Source organism: Rutidosis leptorrhynchoides, chromosome 6 (assembly GCF_046630445.1).
Source record: "Rutidosis leptorrhynchoides isolate AG116_Rl617_1_P2 chromosome 6, CSIRO_AGI_Rlap_v1, whole genome shotgun sequence".
Taxonomy (NCBI): domain Eukaryota; kingdom Viridiplantae; phylum Streptophyta; class Magnoliopsida; order Asterales; family Asteraceae; genus Rutidosis; species Rutidosis leptorrhynchoides.
Genome location: NC_092338.1, coordinates 58,329,941 through 58,356,290, shown reverse-complemented (window position 1 = coordinate 58,356,290; position 26,350 = coordinate 58,329,941). Strand labels below are relative to the sequence as shown.

The following is a 26,350-nucleotide window of genomic DNA, read 5'->3' as shown; positions in this document are numbered from 1 at the left end:
TCGGTACGAACCGGAATTCGTCTTTTTAGAACCCTCCACATAAAAACTTCGACTTTTAATGGCATAAAGGTATTACGGTTTCCAGCTTCTCGGGGTCTGCTATCCATCAACATGTAGTGATCAATGTGACGTCCCGAAAATTTCCGACCAAATTTAAACTTAATCTTTATATGATTACGACATGATAAGCAAAGTCTGTAATATTGAGTCTCAAAAAGTTTTGGAACTACATTCATGTAACCACTTACCCTTTGACTATTCCCGACGATTCACGAACAGTTATTGTAACTAAATAGGTATATATATATATATATATATATATATATATATATATATATATATATATATATATATATATATATATATATATATAAATATAAGAATATATAATTGCGATTAATAAAATATAACTTAAACTTTAAAGTTTAATACAGAGTAATTAAATTGGTAATTAAAATGAATTTATATAAATATATGATTTCTATACATAAGTATTATAATATGTGTCCTGTAATATATGTTATATTGTGTAAAAATTTACTACTCATTATAAGTTAATTGTATATAATATAGTTATGTTACATGATCAATAATATGTAATACTAATATATTTAATTAATTATAAGTGTCGTAATAATATCATTATTACTTTCAATGTAATATCAATACTAGTGCTATTAATATTATTATAAAATTTATAGATACAAATTTGATATAAACAAATTGCTATAGTATTTTTATTACTTGCAATATTAACATCTACATTAGTATTTATCAATATGAAAATGAATATATATATATATATATATATATATATATATATATATATATATATATATATATATATATATATATATATATATATATATATATATATATATATATATATATATATATATATATATCGTTATATTATAACTATTACTAATGTTATTATGATTAGTATTATTATTAACATCAATGATAATAGTATTCTTATCATTTTATTTTATTTTTATTATTATTATTAGCATCATATTTTTTTTTATTAATACTAGCAACATTATAATTCTAATATTATTAGAATTCTTATTAAAATTACTTATAGAATTATATTAATAACTAATATTATGAAAATTTAATAAAATAGATATACATAAACTAATATATATAAATACACTTATATAAAAACACAGCTATACAAATAAATGTTTAAACAGATATAAAGGAAATTTAGTTATTTATATATATTCAGATATATACACGAATACAATACACAGATATATATTCTGTTGAAGTCACATCTGCTTTAACTTGTTTTCTTCTCCTACTGCTCGAATTATCTGTTTCTATCGACCAAAAAGTAATACTACAAGACAATACAAATTGAATCTGTTATCCATCTGTATCAGCTTCTATTTTTTTTTCCATCGTCCTTTTTATCTAATCCAGGATTTCAATATCGACCTTCAAATCCTTATTAAGCTCATCAAATCTAACATTTAGTGATACTAGCGAACCCACTTTATCAATTATCCAACACAAAAACCCTCCTCAGCATTTATCTAAATGAATTTAAAAAAAAAAAAGATGAAGAACGGGTACTTGCCCTGTACGTGCTTCATTTTTCAATTTAGACAATTTTGTAATCAATTTCAAAAACTGTTAATGTAGTTGTACTAGGAATCTTTTACTTAAACATTCTACAAAATCTCAAGATCCAATTCATCTTAACGGATTCTAATTTTGGAGTCAACGATTGATTTCTAAAAGTCAACAAATTTGTTAATTGAAGAATTCAAGCTCAATTTGATGTTGCAGGTTAAATTAAAGATACAACAAGTTTCTAATCAAGATTTAAAACCGTTTTCATGAAGAAACTTTGAGCTAAAATGCTCTAAATTTTAAAAGTGGGTTTAGAGTTCATCGATTGAATATAACGACTGTAACATGTTTATTTTTCTGTCTGTTTCAGTAAATTTAATGTGTCTAAAAATCGTTGATACAGTTTTTGTTAATCCTAAAACAAAACAATTTACAATGTTACTCGATGTTGTTGATCCCTGGTCGAGCTCCAGTTGAAAGGAAGGAGATGACAAGGAAACAAACCAGGTTATATTTTTATAAAGATAGGATAGAACAGATAAAAAGATACAGAGGAATGGTTTGAGGGAGTTTTGGGTGAATGAGAGGTCGCGGGTTCGAACCCAAGGGAGAGGAGTTATTTTTCTTAAAGCCTTTTAAGGTAGCTTTTATTATTATTATTATTATTATTATTATTATTATTATTATTATTATTATTATTATTATTATTATTATTATTATTATTATTATTATTATTATTATTATTATTATTATTATTATTATTATTATTATTATTATTATTATTTTGATTATCATTTATGTGATTATTATTACTAATGTTATTACTATGATTATTATTATTATTGTTATTGATATTATTGTTATTATTAGTAGTATAACACTTATTATTATTATTATCATAGTTATAAGTATTAAAACCATTATTATTATTATTATTATTATTATTATTATTATTATTATTATTATTATTATTATTATTATTATTATTATTATTATTAACATTACTAATGTATTTATTATTATAAATTTTGTCATGCAAGTATTAGTTATCATTATTATTATTAAGATTATAGTTATAAATAAGAATACTTTTATTAGTAACATAAGTAGTATTATAAATATTATCATTATTATTATTAATATAATCATTAGTATTATTATTATTAAACTTATTATCATTCTTATAAAATTATTATTTTGTTATCACTAAAACTATCAATATAAATAGATACTTTTATATAAAAATACATTACGCTATACTTTTATTACTAAAAAGATAGTAGTTAAGCTATATCAACTAATATATATAAATATATACTAAACTTTAATATATGGTTTTTATTATTAATGATAAGTAATAGTTATATAAAACATATAAACTAAATATATTAAATTTATCTAAATAACATATAGTATAACAAGTATATTATTAATAACAAAAATATATATATAATTGTTCAATTACAAGGATATGTATTAATAAATACACAAATGATATAAGTTCGTGAATCCGAGGTCAACCCTGCATTGTTAAATGTCATCTTATGTATTTTTACTACAAAATATTGTATGATGAGTTCATTTGATTTCCTTTTACTCTTTATATTTTTGGGACTGAGAATACATGCGCTGTTTTAATAACTGCTTTATTAAATGCTTTTGAAATATATTTTTGAACTGAGAATACATGAACTGCTTCTATAAACGTTTGACGAAATAGACACAAATATTCAAAACTACATTCTATGATAGAATTATTTAGATTCAGAGGTTCGATTTCTATAAAGATTGTATTATCGACCATCGGTGAGATGATTTCGTCATTGCACTACGCGTTAGCTACCGATATCGTTCGATTTAGTAGTTAGTAATGGTGAGATGATTTCGTCATTGCACTACGCATTAGCTACCGTTTTAACTACCATCGGAGAGATGATTTCGTCATTGCACTACGCGTTAGCTACCGATGTATTGTATTGTATTATAGTCGACTTTGTAGTTGGTAACGGAGGGATGATTTTGCATTGCGTACGCATTAGCCCCCGTTTCAGCTACCCTCGGAGGGATGATTTTGCATTGCGTACGCATTAGCCCCCGTTGTAAGAATTATATTGTATTAACTACCACGGTGAGATGATTTTGTCATTGCACTACGCATTAGCTACCGTTAGTGAGTTGTTTGAAAGGTTCCGGTGTTCTTCATATGAATGATTTTACAGCAGGAGTAGACCTGCACAGATTGTTTTCTAATTATGAGTATCTTGTGGTCTATTATATTATTGAAAATGATTGATTATGAAAAACTAATGAACTCACCAGCCTTTTGGTTGACACTTGAAAGCATGTTTATTCTCAGGTACGAAAGAAATCTTCCGCTGTGCATTTGCTCATTTTAGAGATATTACTTGGAGTCATTCATGACATATTTCAAAAGACGTTGCATTCGAGTCGTTGAGTTCATCAAGATTATTATTAAGTCAATTATAGTTGGATATATTATGAAATGGTATGTATGCCGTCAACTTTCGATGAAATGAAAGTTTGTCTTTTAAAAACGAATGCAATGTTTGTAAAATGTATCATATAGAGGTCAAGTACCTAGCGATGTAACCAAATGTAATGTATTCGTCCTGATGGATTAGGACGGGTCGTTAGAGTTGGTATCAGAGCGATGGTCTTAGCGACCCAGGTCTTGCATTAGTGTGCCTAACTGATAGTTGTTTAGATGCATTAGTGGGTCTGGACTTCGACCGTGTCTGCATGTCAAAAGTTTTGCTTATCATTTTGTGTCGAAAATTACCTGCTTATCATTCTTAGGGAATCACCTGCTAATCATTCTTAGTCTAGACACATCTTACTGAATTGATTGCATGAATAGTGTATAGACGAAATTCATATCTTATCGTATCTGCTAATTTATATCTTAGCGTATTTGTTACTGCTACCTTTGCCTGACAGCTTTCGAAATTTTCTCCGTAATCTACGAAATCTTTTGCTCTATATACATAGATATTCTATGTAATTAAAATACCATCCAATAGCTGGAAATTATTTCCTATCGAAAAATCCTTTATTCAATCGTACGGAATGGAACTCTCCACTAGTTCAAGTCCCTCGAATTCTGAAATGGAATCCCACTCAAGCTCCGAAAGCAGTGTGACCGGAATGGATCAACCAATCAGCCATCATCTATTCTGGATGAATTGGGAATGGGTTCGTAGCCTACTTAATCATTGGAGACAAGAAGAAGGTGATCCCTTTCATCCACCACAGTTCCCTCTTAGTGAAGAATCTGAAGTACTTACCGGCGAACCTATCCGAAACACCATTTTCAGCCTCATTCTAGAGTAGCTCGACACGATTATATTCTATCCACAATTCTAAACCTTATTCATCCTCTCGTTCCGACCGACAATCATCCCAAAATAATAGAAGAAGTCAACGAACTTCGCGCTCGAGTAATCAATCTGGAGAATATGGTGCAAAATTTACCAGCTTCAACAACATCACCGGCACCAATAATACCATCAACAATCCACGCCTCAACATCGTAATCTATACCTCGAGCATAATCATCATTCTATATGATGTTCTACATTATTTATCTTCGTACGACATGACGATTATGTAATCTCTAATGTTCTAGAGATTATATATTCTTGTTCTAACGGTAAATCAAATGAGTTTAATATCATACTGACTCATTAAATCCATGATTACATTTGAAGAGAATATATATGTAAGTATATTTTCATAAAGATTGTAATTAAAAATTCTTTTGTACAAACGATTAATGGTGAAAATATTTTAACGGGTAGGTAATACCCGAGAAATATTTAGATTTCACATTAATAAGATACACTGTACATTCTTCGAATCTGATTCAACAGTCATTTACTATCCTACTTACACCCACAGATATACGTATCCGTTCACCGCAGAATAACCATTTTCAATCAATTTTATATTTGGATTTTGACCTATCAGAATCCAAAAAGTGGCATAATGAAGAAAACATTGGACAAAAAATAAAACTTGTTAGAAACAAACAATTTAATTATGAGAAGAATTTTGATAAGAATCCACGCTAACTGTTCCTAGCTAACTGTTAATTCCGTATTACCTTTTATTTATCGCAATTTATTTATTGCAATTTATTTATCACATTTTATTTATCGCAATTTTAATTCTCGCAATTTTATTTTTCGTCATTTAAATTCTGTTATTTATTTTATGCATTTTAAATATCGGGACACATATACAAGGTTTTGACAAATCATATCGATGCATCTATATATATTATTTGGAATAACCATAGAAACTCTATATGCAGTAATGATCGAGTTAGCTATACAGGGTTGAGGTTGATTCTACAATAATATATATACTTTGAGTTGTGATCGAGTCTGAGACATATACACGGGTCACGATACGTATTAATTAATTCGAATATTATATATTAAACTATATATGAATTATTGGACTGTTACTGTGGACTATCGACTGTGGACTAATAACATTGGACAATTAAAATGAATTAAAATATTGATTATAACATATGAAACTAAACATTTCTTCAAGTTTGCCATTTCATTTCATCTTAAACCTCATTTGTATCTTGACGATTACAATCTGCGTTCAAACCTTTCATGATTCTTGAAAACACCTCAATCTAGAGGATGAAACAACCGCATTTCATCTATGGAAGAAAAGATTGATGCATATAGTTATGCACCTGAACCTGAGTAAACGTTTAACACTTATCTGTGCTAGCTCCGTTGGCATTGTTATTACCAAAAATAACATTGCAATTCCTTTTCAAATTAGCCAATTTTATCACAGCTCCGACAAGACAACTTCGACTTTTCGTTCGAAACAACCTTATTATAACTGTGTTATATATGCGTGCTCTTTTATTGTTACCGAGAAACCTTTCATATTCCACCTTATTACCACCATCGTTTAATCACCTAAAAACAAAATTCACCTGAAACCACCTCGAATTGATAACCGATGATTCAGATATCGTAGCATTAAATGCAGAGGAAACAGAAAAATGGTAGATGGTCTAAACGGTCAAAAGTTTGATGATAAAGAAAGGAGAGTTAGGAACGCTCGATAGAAAGCAACAAGGTTTGGGAATGCACCAGTGGTGAATGTAGATGAAGTCCTCTCTCAAAAACCTAAAGGAAAGCAATCCACTGGTGAAGGACCAACCGGAAAAGGCCCCATCATTCTACCTCCTCATATCCCTGTATTTGACCCTGCTGATGTACCTTATCTGTTCCCTGAAGCCTGGAGAATCAAACAAGAGGAGCTATCTGAAGAAGAACGAGAAAAGGATAAAGATAGATAGTCTCCTATGTGCTCAAATTGTATCTTTTGTTTAATTCACTTTTCATTCTGCTGTTGTTGTAATTACTGTACATATTGTGTTGTAATGAAAATGAAATGAGTTTATCTTCCAAATCATATCAAATTATAAGATATGGATAACTCAGCAAAAGATCTCAAAACAAACTTAAAAAGGGACAAATTTACTGTCTATTTTTTATTAGGTCCCTCCGTGCTGACTTTAGTGTTTTCTCTACATGTCATAGGTTTTGTCATCATCAAATAGGGGGAGATTGTTGAGTCCCCAAAATAATTAAGGATTTAATTATGACAAAACTGTAATTTATTTGCACTAAAGTGTTATGTGCAGTCAGCACAAGTTTGTTCATGTATAGACAGTAGATATTGCTATGTCGAGTGTTTAGTTTGCTGCTCAGTCTACCAGCACAAGGTAGACAGTGTTCTTCAATCAGCACATGATGTGTACTCAGCAAATCAAGAATATGAAGTGGCTCAGCAATGAAGAACCAGCACAGCTGGAATGCAGCTCACTACACAAGACAGCTATGCTCCATTATAAGCATAGTCGTTTCCCTAGTGGTCTACATCAATGGTACTATTCAACAGAAGTCAAAGACAAAGTTGAACAGAAAAGGACACGCGGTGGCGGCTGACAAGTGACCTTACAAGACCATGTGGGAATGCAGAAGTTTAACGCATGTGCAGACATGGGTTATACTTTGTCATCACTTAGGGAACACAACATTCTATTTGTTTAATCAAATAGTAGTGCCAAACTGAATTGGGGTGTTCCTGCAAATAGCTACCAAAGAGGAAAGAAGAGAGCATGCTCTCTGATATAGTTGTCTCCACAAGTACAGACATCCTATATACCAGTGGACAATAGAACCATTACACGGTTAATAAGACTACTATAAATTGTTGTATCCACTATTGTAATAACTAGTGGTGTGGGTTTATTTTTATAGAGTCAAAACGTGTAATAGCTGTTAGTTTACCTCTTAGCTATAATCTAGGTAATATGTATCAACCAACTATCATTCTGCCAAGGATAGTTGTGATTCTTTGTGATTCAATCAATAAAGAATAACTGTTGAAAATTACCTGTGACTCTATTTATTTGCATGCTTGAATACTAATCGCGTTTAACTGTTAAGTTATCTTAAAAGAAATTGTATTCACCCCCCCCTCTACAATACTCCTGTTGTTATCAAGGGACCAACAACTGGTATCAGAGCATCAGTCTTGATAATTAATATCTTGGATCTGATTTCTCTCATGGCTGCATATTCTAATACAGCTTACATTAAAAATGGCTCATCCAATAGACCACCCAAATTTGATGAAGATGAGTATGAAACTTGGAAGGCAAGATTCATGCTTCACCTTGAGTCTATTGACCCACTCATGCCTGGTATCGCCACAGATGGTCCATTTGTGCCTACTGAGACTATTGGTAGTGCACCAGCTACAGCTGACACTCCTGCTGTTCTTGGCAGAGAGGTTATTCTCACTCCTTCTAGATGGGATGCTGAGGATAAACATCGTGTTGGACTTGACCCTAAGATCAGAACCTTGTTAGCTATAACTTTGCCTAACCCACTGTTCAAACTGATTAAGGGAAAAGAAAATGCCAAGCTTATGTTGGACTATCTAGATGTTACCTATGAGGGTATGGGAGAAGTTAGGCAGAATAGAATGATTGCTTTAAAACGTGAATATGAAATGTTCTTTGCCTACAAGAACGAAACCCTTAAGCAAACCTTCATTAGGTTTAACTCCTTGATTGCTGACCTGATCACTTTGAATGTCACCTATACTGAGTTTGAACAAGTTAACAAATTCATAGATTCACTGCCTACTAAATGGAAATCTGTTACTGACCCTTTAAAAACCACTCAGACCCTAAAGAACTTTAACATGTCTTCTCTCTACAGTTCACTTTGGAACCATGAGAAGGCAGAAGCTAAATTTGAACTTAACTTGAAAGAAAACTTTAGGTCTGCCCCCACCACTTCAAAATCTTCTAAGACAGATAATACTGCTCTTATTGCTGCTGCCAAAAAGAAAGTTCAAAAGGCTTTACTGGTTCAAAAGATGCTGGCAGAAGAAGAGTCAGCTGGGAGTGATGTGGATAGTGGTACTGGGTCTGAAGAAAGCAGTGATGGTGAAAGTGATGCAGAAGGGTTTGCTGAAGGTATGGCTTTGCTGGCTAGGCAGTTCAAAAGGTTCAATCGTAATAGAACCAGCAAGTCATACAATGGGAGTAAGAAACCGAGTGCTAGGTATAGCAGCAAGTCAGTCAAGGGTCCTAAATCTGAGTGTTATAATTGTGGGAAGGTTGGACATTTTGCTGTTGAATGCATGTCCAGGAAACCTTTAACTTCACATGCTAACTCTTTCTCAAAAGCTGACAAGTATAAGAACAAGTACAAAGCTATGAAAGCTCAGATGAAGGAAAGTGCTAAGACTGATAAGAAGGGTAAAAAGCTAGAAAAGGTTCTAGTTGCTGAGCATCATGATTGGGATGAAACCAGCTCGTCGTCTTCCTCTGATAGTGATACTGATGATGATGGTGCTGGTTATGCTCCAGAAAAGAAGCTGTGTTTAATGACCAAGGAGGTCAAGGAGTCTGATGAGGATGATAGTGGTAACAAGTTTTTGGCTGATATGAGGGAAGCTGATCAGAAAAGAGATTCTCCTCAATGGAAAACTGAATTGATGTATAAGGTTGATAATTTTCGAACTTATACTGATGATGAAAAGGCCGAAATGTTTGACTACCTAAGAGTTAACTTATGCAGAGGCAGCAAACGTGAAGAAGTTTTGATAACAGACAACAAATCTTTAAATGAGAAACTTAAATGCAAAAATGATGAAATTAAAATCTTGAAAGATGATATTTCCAAACTTGAAAAACAAAATTTTGCTTTAAGGTCTCTTCACGTTGAGGCAGCAGAAGTCAAGAACCAGCTGGATAATCTTAAAAAGGTTGTCGCTTCATGGTGTACATCTGCTCAACGCACAGCAAAGTATGTTAACGAGCAGGTGTCTGCCCAAGTTGAAGCTCTTTGCTGGTGACTATACTACTGCTGCTGCTGCTATTGCAGAGGTTACTTTCATGGACCCAATTCTTGAAACAGATCCTGAAGCTGTCTTGCCAAATACTTTTGCCAAGATAGCTAAAGGTAAAAAGGTCTTGACAAATAAATTTGTTAGACCTGCTACTGTGTCCCCACCACCTGCCATGAAAGAGATTTTGGAGGATGAGGTTAGAGCAAGAGAAGCCAGTACCTCAATTGATAAGACTACTGACCCCTCAAGCATCTACTACATGACTCCAAAAGAAAGACGTATCAAAAGGGAAATCACTGAAAATAATCTTAGAAAAATTAAACCTACTGATTCCCCTTCGTGTTTGAATTCCAATTGTGCTGAGCCAGCTGATGACAAACTTACTGGTCAACCAGTAGCTGCAGACAAGCCAGTCAAACGTAATACTGGCAAGTCCAAGGCAACAGGAAAAACTTCTTCTAGTTCATCAGCTTCAGTAGACAAGCCAGTAACTTCCCATGCTGGCTCGTCAAATGATAAAGGCAAAGCAATACGTCATGACTATGGTACTGGTTCCAAGAAGAAAGCTGCCCATAAGGGAAAAACAAAAGTGGACTCGAATGAAGAGCTGTCTATCACTGAGATTATGACAGTCAAGCTTGACCAGCTAATTGAGGCAGTAACCAAACATCGCCCCGATACCCTTTACAATGTGTATGACCCATCACCGATACCAAATGTGAGAAAATGCTACAAATGTGGCAGCAAGTTTCACTTAGCCAACAGGTGTCCTTTTACCCCAACCCCGTCTGCTGCTGCTTCTTCAAGCAAACCAGCAGACAGGAAGAGATCATCAAAGATGACCCTTCCAGAACCCATCCTTGGATGGGTTCCCAAAAAGAACTAATCTCTTAGCTACTGTGCAGGGCATTCAAAACAAGCAAATCTGGTATCTCGATAGTGGATGTTCGAGACATATGACCGGATGTAAGTCCCTGCTGATGGACTATCAAGAAAAAGATGGTCCAGTTATTTCGTATGGAGATAATTCGTTGGGTTACAAAAAGGGTTTTGGTACTTTGACTAATGGGAATGTCACATTCTCAAATGTTGCATATGTAGTTGGGCTTAAACATAATTTACTCAGCATAAGCCAACTGACAAGCAAGAACAAGATAGTCCAATTCAGAAGGAAAATTGGCACTATTTTTGATAAGACAGGGAAGCCACTGCTGACTGCAAAACGTCATGAAAACATGTATCAAATTGACATGAACACAACAGTCACAACAACTGATACTTGTTTCTATTCGAAGGTAGCATACAACCTGAAATGGTTATGGCACAAGAGACTCTCACATCTCAACTTCAAAGATATTCACAAATTATCCAGTAGAAGTTTGGTGTCTGGGCTACCCACCATGTCTTATGTAAAGGACAGACTGTGTCCTGGTTGTGAAAAAGGAAAACATCACCATGCCTGATAGTGCTCCAAACGAACATATATTTAGTCGCAATATCATCCCAATATGTAAAGTTTTTAGTTGTAATTATTCTATTTTTAAGTTGTAATCGTTTAAATAAATAAATAAATGTGAAGACAAAGCACGAAGATTAAAGAATTGAAGAAAAAGTGCCACTAAAGCCATAGTGCACTCAAAAGTGCCACTAAAAGTGAGTTAAAGACTTGCGCGGATTTTGGGAGTTAAGGAAAATAATTTTTTGTGCAAATTACAAATTGCAAAACGCAAAGTACAAGATATTAAATAGTACGAAAGGACGTTCGAAAATCCGGAACCGGGACCTGAGCCAACTATCAACGCGCGACGCAACGGACCAAAAATTACAAGTCTACTATGCACAAGAATATAAAAGCAGGAGGCCTGTAGCTGGCAACATATCTATAAAAGCAGGCCCTGGTCGACGAGTTTAAGACACAAAAAAATATATATATTACTCCCTCTGTTTAAGTATAATATATATATATATATATATATATATATATATATATATATATATATATATATATATATATATATATATATATATATATATATATATATATATATATAGGTTAGTTTTATATTAGATTAGTTTGGGTAATGTAAATGTTATTTTACGGGTTTTAAAGTCGAAGTTCTGTCTGTGTAAAGCTACGCGATAAATACTCAATGTAAGTTATGTTCTCCTTTTAAAATTAATGTCTCGTAACTAAGTTATTATTATGCTTATTTAAATCAAAGTAATCGTGATGTTGGACTAAATATTAAAGACGGGGTTATTGAACTTTGTACCATAATTGGGGTTTGGACAAAAGAACGACACTTGTGGAAATGAGACTATGGGTTATTAATGGGTTTTATATTTGTTTAACCGAATGATAGTTCGTTAATTTAATATAGAGATTTACAATTTGAGGTAATTATAAATAACCACATACACTCGATCGGATACGATGAGCGGGATATTTATAAATACTAATAATCGTTCATTTAACCGGACACGGGGATGGATTAATAGTCAATGGACTTATTAAAACAGGGGTGAATTACATACAAGGAAAATTGGTGTAATTGTTAACAAAGTATTAAAACATTGGATTACACACAGTCGATAACCTGGTGTAATCATTAACAAAGTATTAAGACCTTGTTACAGTTTAAGTCCCCAATTAGTTGGAATATTTGACTTCGGGTATAAGAGTAATTTGACGAGGATACTCGCACTTTATAATTATGGCCGATGAACTGTTATGGACAAAAACCAGATAGACATATCAAATAAACCAGGACAAAGGACAATTAACCCAAGGTAATAAATTAAAAATCAAAACGTCAAACATCATGATTACGGAAGTTTAAATAAGCATAATACTTTTATTTTATTTCTTATCGCATTTTAATTTTCGCTACTTTAATTATCGTCATTTATATTTTGCATTAGGTTTTAATTGTGACCTAAAATATAAAATCGACAAACCGGTCATTAAACGGTAAACCCCCTTTTATATATTATTACTATATATAATATATTTTGTACAAATATAACTAGCTTATAACCCGCGATTTCGCGGGATTCTATATAAAAGCTTTTGTAATTAATCTAAATGATGTAGCAAATACATCAACCTTATCAAATTTTGGTTTGTCAATGATTTATGTAAGTACTGGAAAATATATGTACATATACTCATATTAGAAAACACTTGGTTACTAACGTCATTAACTCTAGCTTGTCAACCTCCACAAAAGCTTCTTGACTTTTTCTTTTATAGATAATTGTATTCAATTTCACTCGCTTGTCTCTGAGAATAGAGAAAAAAAAAAGGTTAACAATATCAAGATGTGGTCCAACGGTTGGTGGGCTGCCTCTTTTAGGGGAGGTCAGGAGTTTGACCCCCGTTGATTACATATTAAAAACACAATTTCATCCCTGCCATGAAATATCCACACAAAGGACTAAAAAAGTAGATACAAGAACTAAATTATGATGAAGTGGTTAAAGGGTTGTCACAGTTGATAATCCAACAAAGTTGCGCATCATAACATTTAGGTTTGCCTTATGATAAAATAGATAAAGGGTCCATCATGTTAATGAAGAACTTTATACTTGAAGTCAATAAACCCAACCATCAACAGAACCTAGATAACCATGATGACTCTCCCAATTAACCACACAGGCAGCCTTCATAGATAAATTGAAAAAATCAAACACTCTAATCTCCCCAACTTACTATATCCATTAGTAATCACCTTATGAGTTCGCTCATTTCACAAGCCCGTCTTATATATGAGAAATCCAAAAAATACAAAAGTTTCCCAAGTGAACCTGCAATGAAGCACAAATAAAAGCCAAGTTAATCAGCTTACAATAAACAACTCCATGCCACTCAGCAAACTTACGATATGATTTGTTGATCCCTGAGTGAATAAAATACAGAACTTCCCTCGTATTAGATAACTTGTGTCAAGAATAAAAAAGCAAACCTGACCCAAACTTATCATGATGTAATTCATTTGACCCATTATTTGGAAAGAGTAGACAATTGTGATGCAGTGGTGATTTTGACCCACTCCATCTAGCACTTTTGACCCATATTGGAATTAAAGTAGCTATTATGACCCAAAGGCATCCGTTGTAACTATATGCATGAGTAGAAGTCATAGACCTAACCATCATACACTCTTTTTGCTTCAGTGACGATGAGAATGTTATCACATTCTCCTTTATCCCACCTTAAATCTAACTCTGTTGTCAAGACAAGAATGCTAGTCAGTCTAATTTTTTTTTTGATGGGAACACAGTCATGCCATCTATTAAAAGGATAGTAGTGAAATATTTGAGTATGAAATTGAAAATTAAAACACCATAAAGTAGTACACTATCAAACGCTCAAGAATTTAGCCTCCTTCAGTTTTAGAAATTAACCAACAACACAACATTTTATAACAAAGATGCGTATATAGATATAAACTTACAGTCATAACTTCAACTTCTGACTCATTCAGCTTCTTATTAATTGAACAACACCTACATTGACACAAAATAGACTTCATATTTTAGATTCAAATGTTACTTTGACAAAGCTACTTGTCGAGTTCCACAAGAGTAAACCTGAAACAGCTCCAACTTGTGATTTAATCTAATGCCTTTTATCCCTAACCCATCATGTTATAAATGGGACCTTCATATACCTTTTTTCCTTAAAGATGGAATATACAAAATACCTTGTGTAGATATAGTCACAATACATCACAATACCTATACTTGATCATAAGGGTTGAAACTTAAAGTCTATCTTTAGTGCATACATCACAATACCTATACTTGATCATATCTAAGATAATTTATATTTCAATTGCAAGTACCTTTTAATTAAATTCATATAAATAAACATCTCCATGAAATTAACCACTAACATCACCAAAATTCACATTTCCTGTAATACATAATATGCAACTAATTTGGGGAAAATAGAAAATTAGAATTTTTCAAAAGAGATGATCTATTGTCAAAAAAGGCGTATTATTTTCTATTTAAGTAAAATGTGATTTCAAGTAACCTCCAACTATGAAAAACTAATATCCTAAAAATTCAAGTTACCTCAGTGTAAGAAAAATGACATCGAATCGAAACTCCTAAAAGCACAAACGTAACTGTTCTACGTTTAAAACGAAATAAAACTGAAATTTTACCTTAGATGAGGACAAACGATACTTCTAGGTTACTGGGGAGTGATTTTAATGCAACAATTGCTCCGAAACTTACAGCTTCAATTCATCATCTCTAGCTTCCTCTTTGTGAGGGACGGTATTTGATCACATTAATAGGTATGGTTTGTTGCAACATTCTTGTACCAAAACAATGATCGTCTAACAAAGTTCTTTACATACATGTGATTTCTTTATCTCAAAAGCAGTAGCCATAATTGATCCACCTTCACATGAGTGACATGACTCTAAACTCAAGTTTTAAATTTCCTGAACACACACAAAACTATTAACTCACCACTATGAGACGATCACTATGATGAAACAATATATGTTAAAACGTGAACAGTTGAACACTTATCTATACACATGTTTTAAAACAAACAAAGACATACAAATAAGCAATACCATTGCATTTTGCTGCAATTTCTTGTTTGACTCTGCCATGGCTCCTAGGAAGTCCGTCACTGGCACCTAAAAAGTCCTTCAGTTTACCCAAAACTAAAGCAAAAAGTAGAAAACATGAGCAAAACCAATATGGTCTCCATATCTAACACTTAGGGTATGGCTGTTTAGTTTGCTTTAATCTTAGACATATTCATATTTAATCTGTCTGTGAGAATGTCTAGAGTCATAAACATGAAAACTAAACAACAACGGTAATATGTTTTTAAAAGAGTACCTCTAGCTACAGCAACAGCAGCAGTAGAGAATCTCACGGTGAATGATATAAGTTGCACCGACTTTACAGTAGCAGAATTTGAGAGTACCTAAAATCAAAGAACTATGGAAGGCTTAATCAAATACACACTCATCATTGATTGAAGCATTTTATCGGACAGTTAGAAGGCTTAATTGAAATATTTCTTAATTATATTCCAAGATTCATCGATTACAAAACAAAAAGAAAAAAGACAAACTAAATAGTTTAACAATAGATCAACCCAAGAAAGAAAAAAATAGATGTTATGAACTTCCTGGATTCATACGAATCGGAGAAGCTCTCGAAACAACTTGAAAACGTCGAAGGAAGAATCGGTCTTGAAGATTGAATCGAAATGAACTATGTTGATATTAATCAAATGATAGTTCAAGATTACAGAGTATAGAGGGAGAAGAGATAGTGTTTACACACATACAAAATCAATAGCTACCTACAATTACAATTGAAACTAATACTTATACTAGCTATGTTCCTACTGGTTCAGTTAGTCTGTTGAACCCGATTCTGTTATTTCCAACCATGAACTCACGTGCCAGCCACATGCCATATATGAGAACATAACAATCTTCCCCGCTTGAAATCATTCTTGTCCTCAAGAATGTGAAAAAGTAACAGCATCTCAATCAACAGACTCCTATATTCAATCAATTCCCATACCTGGGCAGGCTGGAATTTGTACCATACACTCATAACGGTAGCAACCACATATACATCTAAAGGTGGTCTCAAATTATGATGAGCCACATTGTCACACTTTGAAATGCAGGAGGCAGTCTGATCTTCCAGGAAACAATGGAGTGAACTCTGATGTTCAATCAACTCCTCGACCGTCATCACTATCTCGTCATATATAACCCATTTAAGCTTGTACACAACCAAATGAGCAATCTTAACATGAATAGTGCTACCACCAAATTTACAACTATTATTACAAAGTTCTAACCACGTAGTATTATCTTTAAAGCAGTGACCTTTCCAGTGTGATTCCGAATCTTTTACAATCAAACTGGTCCTAATGAAGCTCATGAATAGATCAGCATCATACAAAAATGCATTCAACTTATTTCCTATTGAATTTGACAAACATATAAGTCCCGGCTTCCATTCAAATGTATCCACAACTATCGAAACACTTAGTAACAGCCTTGTTCTCTTATCTCTAACAAAAACAAACTCCACAGACCTACATGATCTCTTAGGGGTCTCTAGTATAGCGTACACATTAGCACCATAATCTTGGTCAAAATTCATTCTTTGTTGACTTTTCTTGACCATTTCACTGTCATTATCATTAGTAACACCAGAAGCATCAAAAAAATCAATAACCTTTTCACTATGAGTGAATTCTTGGTCATTTTCATGAACGCCATGTTTTTTGCCAAAATTGAAACCATGTGCATCTACCATTCATTATATTCATTTGATTCATCTATCATTTCTACAATGCTACGAGTCTTTTTCGTTACTGGCCATTTCCATATGTCACAAGTGACCCATGCCCTTTTCTTTCTATACCATTTCCAATCATCAAGCATTTTTAGATAAAAAGATGTTTCGTTATCGTAAAGAGCAGTATCCGTTTCATTATTAAACTCTTGAGCAAAACTACTAACTTGATCCATCCAAATTCTCTTTGAGTAACAATCATTACGATAATTTTTTAAAAGATAAGTGAAATTATTGGAGTTCACATTTTCTGAATCATTAAGAATGGACTTAACTGTGAAGTGTACTGATTTTGCTAAATCAGTAGCCTTCTTAGATGCTGCACAAACTGGGGTACATATGAAACTTGACTTGTTCTCTTTACTCTTTCACAATTTGTTTTCAACTTGTATTCGTTCACGCCCTCCATATTATGAGTATATTCAATATGCGTAGCGTTAACACATTGTGTCCTGCCAAAATCTTCATCAAGTAGCTCATCAGGTGATCAATTATTTCAGACCCTTCAACCTTATGAGTATCGTATTCGTTGATTACGTGACTTTCATTCTTGTCAACAATTTTAAGAATGTCCATCACTTCAAACTCAGCATGAGAGGTTACAACTTGGGTTCCTTCATCAGGATCCATTGTTTGGGTTGTTTGGGTTGTTTGGGTTGGTGATTCATCATTTTCAAACATGACCCTGCCATTAGAAGGAATGCTTTCATGTGGACATTGTAACTGGTCAGCTTTATCAGCACTTAATCCGTTGATTATAGCTATTGTATCTTCTTGTACTCTAGCCAAACAACAAGCATCATAAAGAGATTTGGGTTTGAACAAGCTAACACCTTTCTTGATTTCTGGTTTCAACATCCAGATGAATATATCGATGAGACATGACTCATGTATCCTTTCTTTAAACAGATCAACAAATCTATCATAATACTCTTGAACTGAACCATTTTGTTTATACTTCATTACTATTGACATTTCATCGAACACTTCATGTGCAACTTCTGCCATGGATGAACTGCAATTTTTTTCTCTTTCAAAGTCACCAGAAAACTGTGGTACGAATTCTTTATGTACTCTATATTGATTACAATCAATCACCCTACCTGATTTTGTTCCCACACAACAGAAATTTAGAATTTTATTTTCTTTTCTTTTATAAACCAAATCAAGAACACAGAATCGAGAGGTAGATGAAATGGTACAGGAACGTGGCTCTTGATACCAATTGTTATGAACTTCCTGGATTCATACGAATCGGAGAAGCTCTCGAAACAACTTGAAGACGTCGAAGGAAGAATCGGTCTTGAAGATTGAATCGAAATGAACTATGTTGATATTAATCAAATGATAGTTCAAGATTACAGAGTATAGTGGGAGAAGAGATAGTGTTTACACACATACAAAATCAATAGCTACCTACAATTACAATTGAAACTAATACTTATACTAGCTATGTTCCTACTGGCTCAGTTAGTCTGTTGAACCCGATTCTGTTATTTCCAACCATGAACCCACGTGCCAGCCACATGCCATATATGAGAACATAACAATAGAATAACTCAATTGTTTAACAATCGATTAGCAAACGATATAAATCGTTCAGAACGAAATAGAATAATCCATTACCAATTGGAGATACACGAAATTGATTGTTATCACAAATCGATTAACCAATATAATCGCAAGCGACCCTAATTGCATAGATTGAATTCATCTAGAGATGATGAAACAATTTTTTTGTGTGCTGCACCCTAATTGCATAGATGGAACTCATCTGGAGAAGTGATAATTTTTTAGCGAAGAACCCCTAATTGAAATTGTTTTCATACATGTGCTTCTTGACTGTTGCAACAATTTTGTTACCCTGAAAATGAATATTTCATTCAAAAGAAACAGAATTAGTAATTAGTAAATATAAATCTCTATTTCTTGTAAATATAACAGCCAACGATTGTCAAAATGAACTGTACACGTATTTACCTCCTCATCAATCAAAATCATGTCATGTGAAGCTATCTCCTTAGGATTGTTGAAGTAAGATTGTGCCCACTTCACAAATACTTTCACACAGATTACAGATCTCCCTGGATGAGTGGTATCCAATTCATTTAGAGGAGTAAACACTTCTTGTTGGGCTGCCATTTTTTTTCTTATAGGGTTTGAATGTAGCGAAACTTTAAAAGAATGAGGGCGTTTGTGAATGGTTTACCAGTGATGTGTATTTATACTGAGATTTTACATACAGTTTAACAAAAGATCATTTTTTTATGGAAAAGATTGGGTGGGTATTTTTCATTTTGAATTCATTCTTATCTGCTGAATCAAACCCTCATTAATAGGAGATTACAGTTTTTTTTTTTTTTTTTTTTTTATTTAATTTTTTTTTTTTTTGTGTGTGTGTGTGTGTTTCATTTTGTATTCTACCTAAAGACTGCATGATTGCTATTTCGAAATCTTTTACATATTTAGGATGATTTTTTTATCATTTTATTTATCCTAAATGATATCGTATGCATATATATCAAAAACTACAGCTGGCTTTGAATGTTTAGAATGTATTATGTACTACAATTTAGGAATTCGCCAGCATTGACTTTAAATTTAGTGTTTGAATTGATTATATCTTCACATAGTACTATAATTTTTTTCAAAATTCTATATTTATGTCTTTAATTAGGTCATCTATATTGTATAGTGAGTATGTTACAGACACACTAATGTAGATATATTTGTTCACATGTTATACATCTGCTATAGTATAATATGCCAATTTAACTATTTAGAACTTATCATTGTTGATATATTTTCTTATCACTGTCGATATATTTTTTCACAACATATTAATCTAGTTATATTTTTAACATGCCCAGTCTACTATCAAAACATATTAAAGAAGATGTATTTGTCATTCTTTTTCATTATATCAAACCTAGGTCAAAATACAGTGTGCATTGACCTGTAAGTAAACACACTTCGACAATGAAGAATACTGAAAACTATAGTAGAAATAATTTAAGGATGACCAATGTTTTGCATTGTATTGTGTTTGATTACTTACAGAGCAGAGAATACAGAATCTGTTGTCCTTTTTCCAATACTGAATTTGATGAGCGTTTGTTTTTCAATTGGTGTTTCAAATCTTCACTGACCTCCTCGATCTCAAGCAAAATACGGCTAATTTAGATCGTCGTTTGCACTACACCGATTGGCATGTGTCGTATCTCAGCATATTTTTTTAGGATTTGTTGATAATTTTCAATTACCTGCAAAACCCCAATTCTATAAGGTGGCGACACTATGACTTTGACAATGAATAACCCTAATTTTGATGGAAATTGAAGAACCCTTTGTTGATAGAACCCTATATTGGATGAAACTGAATTCGAGTTTTCATTTACAATGAAGGAACCTTAAAATGGACATTACACGACTTATAATTGTAAATATTTGTAACATAAATGATCGTACCTTGATTGAATTGCAAAAGCCTTTGAATTTCATGTCTCAATCTCTGATGGGAATATAAAGCCGATGCAATTGATTGTGATTAATAGGTTAATTGTGGATGAAAAAGAGGATGGAATTGAATTTGTTGAATAGGTTTATTGTGGATGAACTGACGGTTTTGAATTTTGGTATAGTGTATACGTTAGATTAGATGAGAGGGCGTACAATTGAATTTGAGAAGAGAGATAAATGTTGAGTGATCACTTGATCTAAGAGTTGATTTTGAAAGTGGCTATTTGATCTAATGGTTATTTCTCTTTCATTTGAATTTTTTTGAAAAAGATTAGCTAAATAGGACTTTGTTATTATATTATATAGAATATAGAATATAGATATAGATATAGATATAGATATAGATATAGATATAGATAGATATAGATTGTTTAAAAATATAGTGTAAAATAAGTCGTCTTCTTGGGAAACGAACCGGACTTACTAAAAACTATACTACTCTACGATTAGGTACACTGCCTACAGTGTTGTAGCAAGGCTTAGGTATATCCCATCTGTAAATAAATAATTAAAACTTGTGTTATTTAATAGTATTTCCTAGTAAAAATATTACTATTTTGTATACACCCCTACGCACATCAAGTTTTTGGCGCCGCTGCCGGGGACTCGGCAAAACGCTATATTTTTAATATATATTTGTGTAAATATTTTTATATATAATTTTTAGAAAAACAATATAAAATCTATTTATAAAAAAAAAAACCTGGAATCCAAACCCATGCGATCGCATGAGCTGGCCGTGATAATTCCATGCGATCGTATGGTAAACTCTGACACGCCTGATCAAACCCTATTCCAGCATTAATTACGTATTATTATTTATTATTATTATTTAAACCTAATTAGGGTTTATTAAATTATTATTCAGTTTTAGTTTTTAATTTAAATTTGTATTATAAGTTTTATTTAGTTTTATTAATATATAAAATTAATACTTTTAAAAATAATAATATAAAAATAATATTTTTATAAAAATAAGTAATTTTATCATTTTTTGTCTCTTTTTATAAATTGTATATTTTAGTCATTTGTATATTTATCGTTCGTAATTAGTTTTAAAATTAGTTTTTGCCGTAGTTTATTTTTATTTCCAGATTTCTAAGTTTAGCCGTAAAATCCCTTAAGTGCTTTTTCTTTAGAATTAAGATTTAGGCGCTTTAGAATTTTGCGACGCCGTTTTTCGCTTTAGTTTTTAATAGATTTTAGTGCCTAATAACGTAATTGCCGTTTTCCGAATAAAATTGCATTTACCTTCAGACCTTTAGGCGCAACTTTTTAGATATAATTTTTAGACTTTTTAGTTTCGACGTTTTTCTTTCTTATTTTTATTTTTCGACGTTTTTCGACGCTCTTTTTCTTTTTCGTTTCTTCGCACTAGTTTTTAGGATATATTTTAATTTAGGATTGTAAGCGATTAAATTAATAGACATCAATTTTCTTGTTCGTAGTAATAGTTGGATTTGTTAGTGGCGAGTTGTGGGCTTCGGATTTAAAGGGTCCTGACTACCTGCTGCATCTTTTGGCTATTCGAAACGTGGGTAAAATCAGAAAAGTCTGTTAATTTAAAATTTAAGTAATAAGTGTAGTATGGAAAATCTCGAAAATATTTTGGAAACTCTTTATGACATACGAAATCAATACCCTCAAACGGGTGTTGATGATAATTCGTTCGGTCAATCTTGGATCACGAATGACGAAACAATAACTGGTTGTGAAATCTGTGGAGATTATCACTCAACATGGGAATGTTATTATTACGTTCCTATGGAAAATTATGCACCCATGGAACCTGAATGGAACGATTATGAAGATTCAATTTGGGATTATTCCCAAGAATATATCCAAACTCAACAACCAGAGGACGAGGAAAATTATGTGTCTGAAAATTCTTTAGATTATATGAAAATCAAACTCGAAGAACTTGATGCTCAAAATGAACAAATGAGAGAGTTTGTAAATAGGCAAGCTGAAACTCTATCAGATTACACACCTGTTAATCTGAGGAGTATTGTGCAAGAAAATCTCATATCATCGAATTTTGATGAATTCGAGAGCTCCGAAATCACCAATTATCCCGATGATACTTTTTATTCAACTTTATCAATTTCACAACATATCGACACATTAGCCTCTACCGACGAAATCATCGATCAATCAATGAATAAAGAAGAAGTAAGGGTGACAAATTGGTACTCTTGGGAAAACGATAACGTTGAAAACTTTACCCCCGAGACCAAAGTAGTGGGACCGATAAGTACCGTTAATGAAGAAGAATCTACTTCGATCCCGAAATTCACCATTCCACAACCTTCCAACCCAATATTCTCAATAGACGAGTCATCTACCGAAGATGAACTACGAGTTGTAATAGATAATGACACCTCAGATTTCACCTAATTGGGTAATAAAGGTGAAACATTTGATCCCGAGAATAAACGGAAGGAAATGTTAAGAATTGTCCACCCTATAGAAATATGTATGTCGGTGTATAACGATCCATTTGACCAAGAACCAGAAAAGAGACATATCCATTTACTAAAAGCTACAATTAAAAAAGAATTAAGTAGTGATGATCGGGTGGGTCTAAACTTTAAACCCATTGATATATTATACACCACCCGAGATGTAAATAAGTGGCTCACTATTTTAATTCTTGGAACTTATTCTACCGACTTCACATGTCGTCAGCTAAATGTGGGGAAGTCTAACCCCACTTAACGTTAAATTAGGGGTTCGGGTTAGTGCATAACTCGTTAATAAAAATGCATGATAAATTAGGGTAAATACGCATTTTTAAAAAATTAGCAAACAGTTCAGAAAAAGCAACCATTTTTGAAGAAAAACATGTGTGATAAAACAACAAAAGGAATAAACGATGAGGCGCGCCATCTATCATTCGACGAGCTTAGTAATTAAAAACTGGGTATTTCTAATCACTTTTCTACACTAATCACCCTCATGAATTTATAATTATAGTCTGATTTCATGCAAATGAGGGCATTGCATGATCTCAAGTGTGGGGAAGGGTTATAAATTCTCTCAGGTTTATACTTGGTTTATTTGCGAAATTTTGTGAAAATTTAAAGCAAATTTCAACTAAATGAACTCAAAATCATGTTTATACATATTTATGAACGATAAAACTAGGTGTTAATACCGAAATTATTGTTACCTTGGAAAGGACATAAATTGAGAAACAACCCAAAACGCTTGAATTCATTTAAAATGGAATAGAAGAGAATAAAAAGGCAAAGAAAGATAAAATAAAAGCTAAGTGTGGGGAGAATGTACTGTAGTGACCCGAACTTTTCCATGTTTATATATATTAAATGAAATTGTTATTTACATGATTAAGTGTTTCCAACATGTTAAGCAATCAAACTTATTAAGACTTGATTAATTGAAATAGGTTTCATATAGACAATTGACCACCCAAGTTGACCGGTGATTCACGAACGTTAAAACTTGTAAAAAAACTATATGATGACATATATATGGATATATATATATAGTTAACATGATATTATGATAAGTAACATATCATTAAGTATATTAATAATGAACTATATATGTAAAAGCAAGACTACTAACTTAATGATTTTGAAACGAGACATATATGTAACGATTATCGTTGTAACAACATTTAACGTATATATATCATATTAAGAGATATTCATACATCATAATATCATGATAATATAATAATTTAAAATCTCATTTGATATTATAAACATTGGGTTAACAACATTTAACAAGATCGTTAACCTAAAGGTTTCAAAACAACACTTACATGTAACGACTAACGATGACTTAACGACTCAGTTAAAATGTATATACATGTAGTGTTTTAATATGTATTCATACACTTTTGAAAGACTTCAAGACACTTATCAAAATACTTCTACTTTACAAAAATGCTTACAATTACATCCTCGTTCAGTTTCATCAACAATTCTACTCGTATGCACCCGTATTCGTACTCGTACAATACACAGCTTTTAGATGTATGTACTATTTTTATATACACTCCAATGATCAGCTCTTAGCAGCCCATGTGAGTCACCTAACACATGTGGGAACCATCATTTGGCAACTAGCATGAAATATCTCATAAAATTACAAAAATATGAGTAATCATTCATGACTTATTTACATGAAAACAAAATTACATATCTTTTATATCTAATCCATACACCAACGACCAAAAACACCTACAAACACTTTCATTCTTCAATTTTATTCATCTAATTGATCTCTCTCAAGTTCTATCTTCAAGTTCTAAGTGTTCTTCATAAATTCTACAAGTTCTAGTTTCATAAAATCAAGAATACTTCCAAGTTTGCTAGCTTACTTCCAATCTTGTAGAGTGATCATCCAACCTCAAGAAATCTTTCTTATTTACAGTAATATATCTTTCTAATACAAGGTAATACTCATATTCAAACTTTGATTCAATTTCTATAACTATAACAATCTTATTTCGAGTGAAAATCTTACTTGAACTTGTTTTCGTGTCATGATTCTGCTTCAAGAACCTTCAAGCCATCCAAGGATCCTTTGAAGCTAGATCCATTTTTTCTCATTTCCAGTAGCTTTATCTAGAAAACTTGAGGTAGTAATGTTGTTCATAACATCATTCGATTCATACATATAAAGCTATCTTATTCGAAGGTTTAAACTTGTAATCACTAGAACATAGTTTAGTTAATTCTAAACTTGTTCGCAAACAAAAGTTAATCCTTCTAACTTGACTTTTAAAATCAAATAAACATACTATATCTATATGATATGCTAACTTAATGATTTAAAACCTGGAAACACGAAGAACACTGTAAAACCGGACATACGCCGTCGTAGTAACACCGCGGGCTGTTTTGGGTTAGTTAATTAAAAACTATGATAAACTTTGATTTAAAAGTTGTTCTTCTGAGAAAATGATTTTTCTTATGAACATGAAACTATATCCAAAAATCATGGTTAAACTCAAAGTGGAAGTATGTTTTCTAAAACGGTCATCTAGACGTCGTTCTTTCGACTGAAATGACTACCTTTACAAAAATGACTTATAACTTATATTTTCGACTATAAACCTATACTTTTTCTATTTAGATTCATAAAATAGAGTTCAATATGAAACCATAGCAATTTGATTCACTCAAAACGGATTTAAAATGAAGAAGTTATGGGTAAAACAAGATTGTATAATTTTTCTTGTTGTAACAACGTGAAAATTGGTAACAAATCTATATTAATCATATCCTAGCTAACTTATATTGTATTATACATGTATTCTAATATATTATGTAATCTTGGGATACCATAGACACGTATGCAAGTGTTTTGACATATCATATCGACCCATGTGTATATATTATTTGGAACAACCATAGACACTCTATATGCAGTAATGTGGGAGTTAGCTATACAGGGTTAAGGTTGATTCCAAAAATATATATAC

The 26,350-nt window shown here is 32.2% G+C and overlaps 1 long non-coding RNA gene across 1 annotated transcript; it reads right to left on the bottom strand.

Annotated features, from left to right (window-relative positions):
* Nucleotides 1-18,065: 18,065 nt before the first annotated feature.
* LOC139855965 (uncharacterized) lies at nt 18,066-20,976 on the bottom strand. The gene is made up of 4 exons (XR_011761622.1): nt 20,842-20,976; nt 20,432-20,636; nt 19,354-19,508; nt 18,066-19,237 (listed from the first exon to the last, which is right to left on the bottom strand). It is a non-coding gene; the product is annotated as an uncharacterized lncRNA (long non-coding RNA).
* Between the last annotated feature and the right edge of the window lie 5,374 nt (nt 20,977-26,350).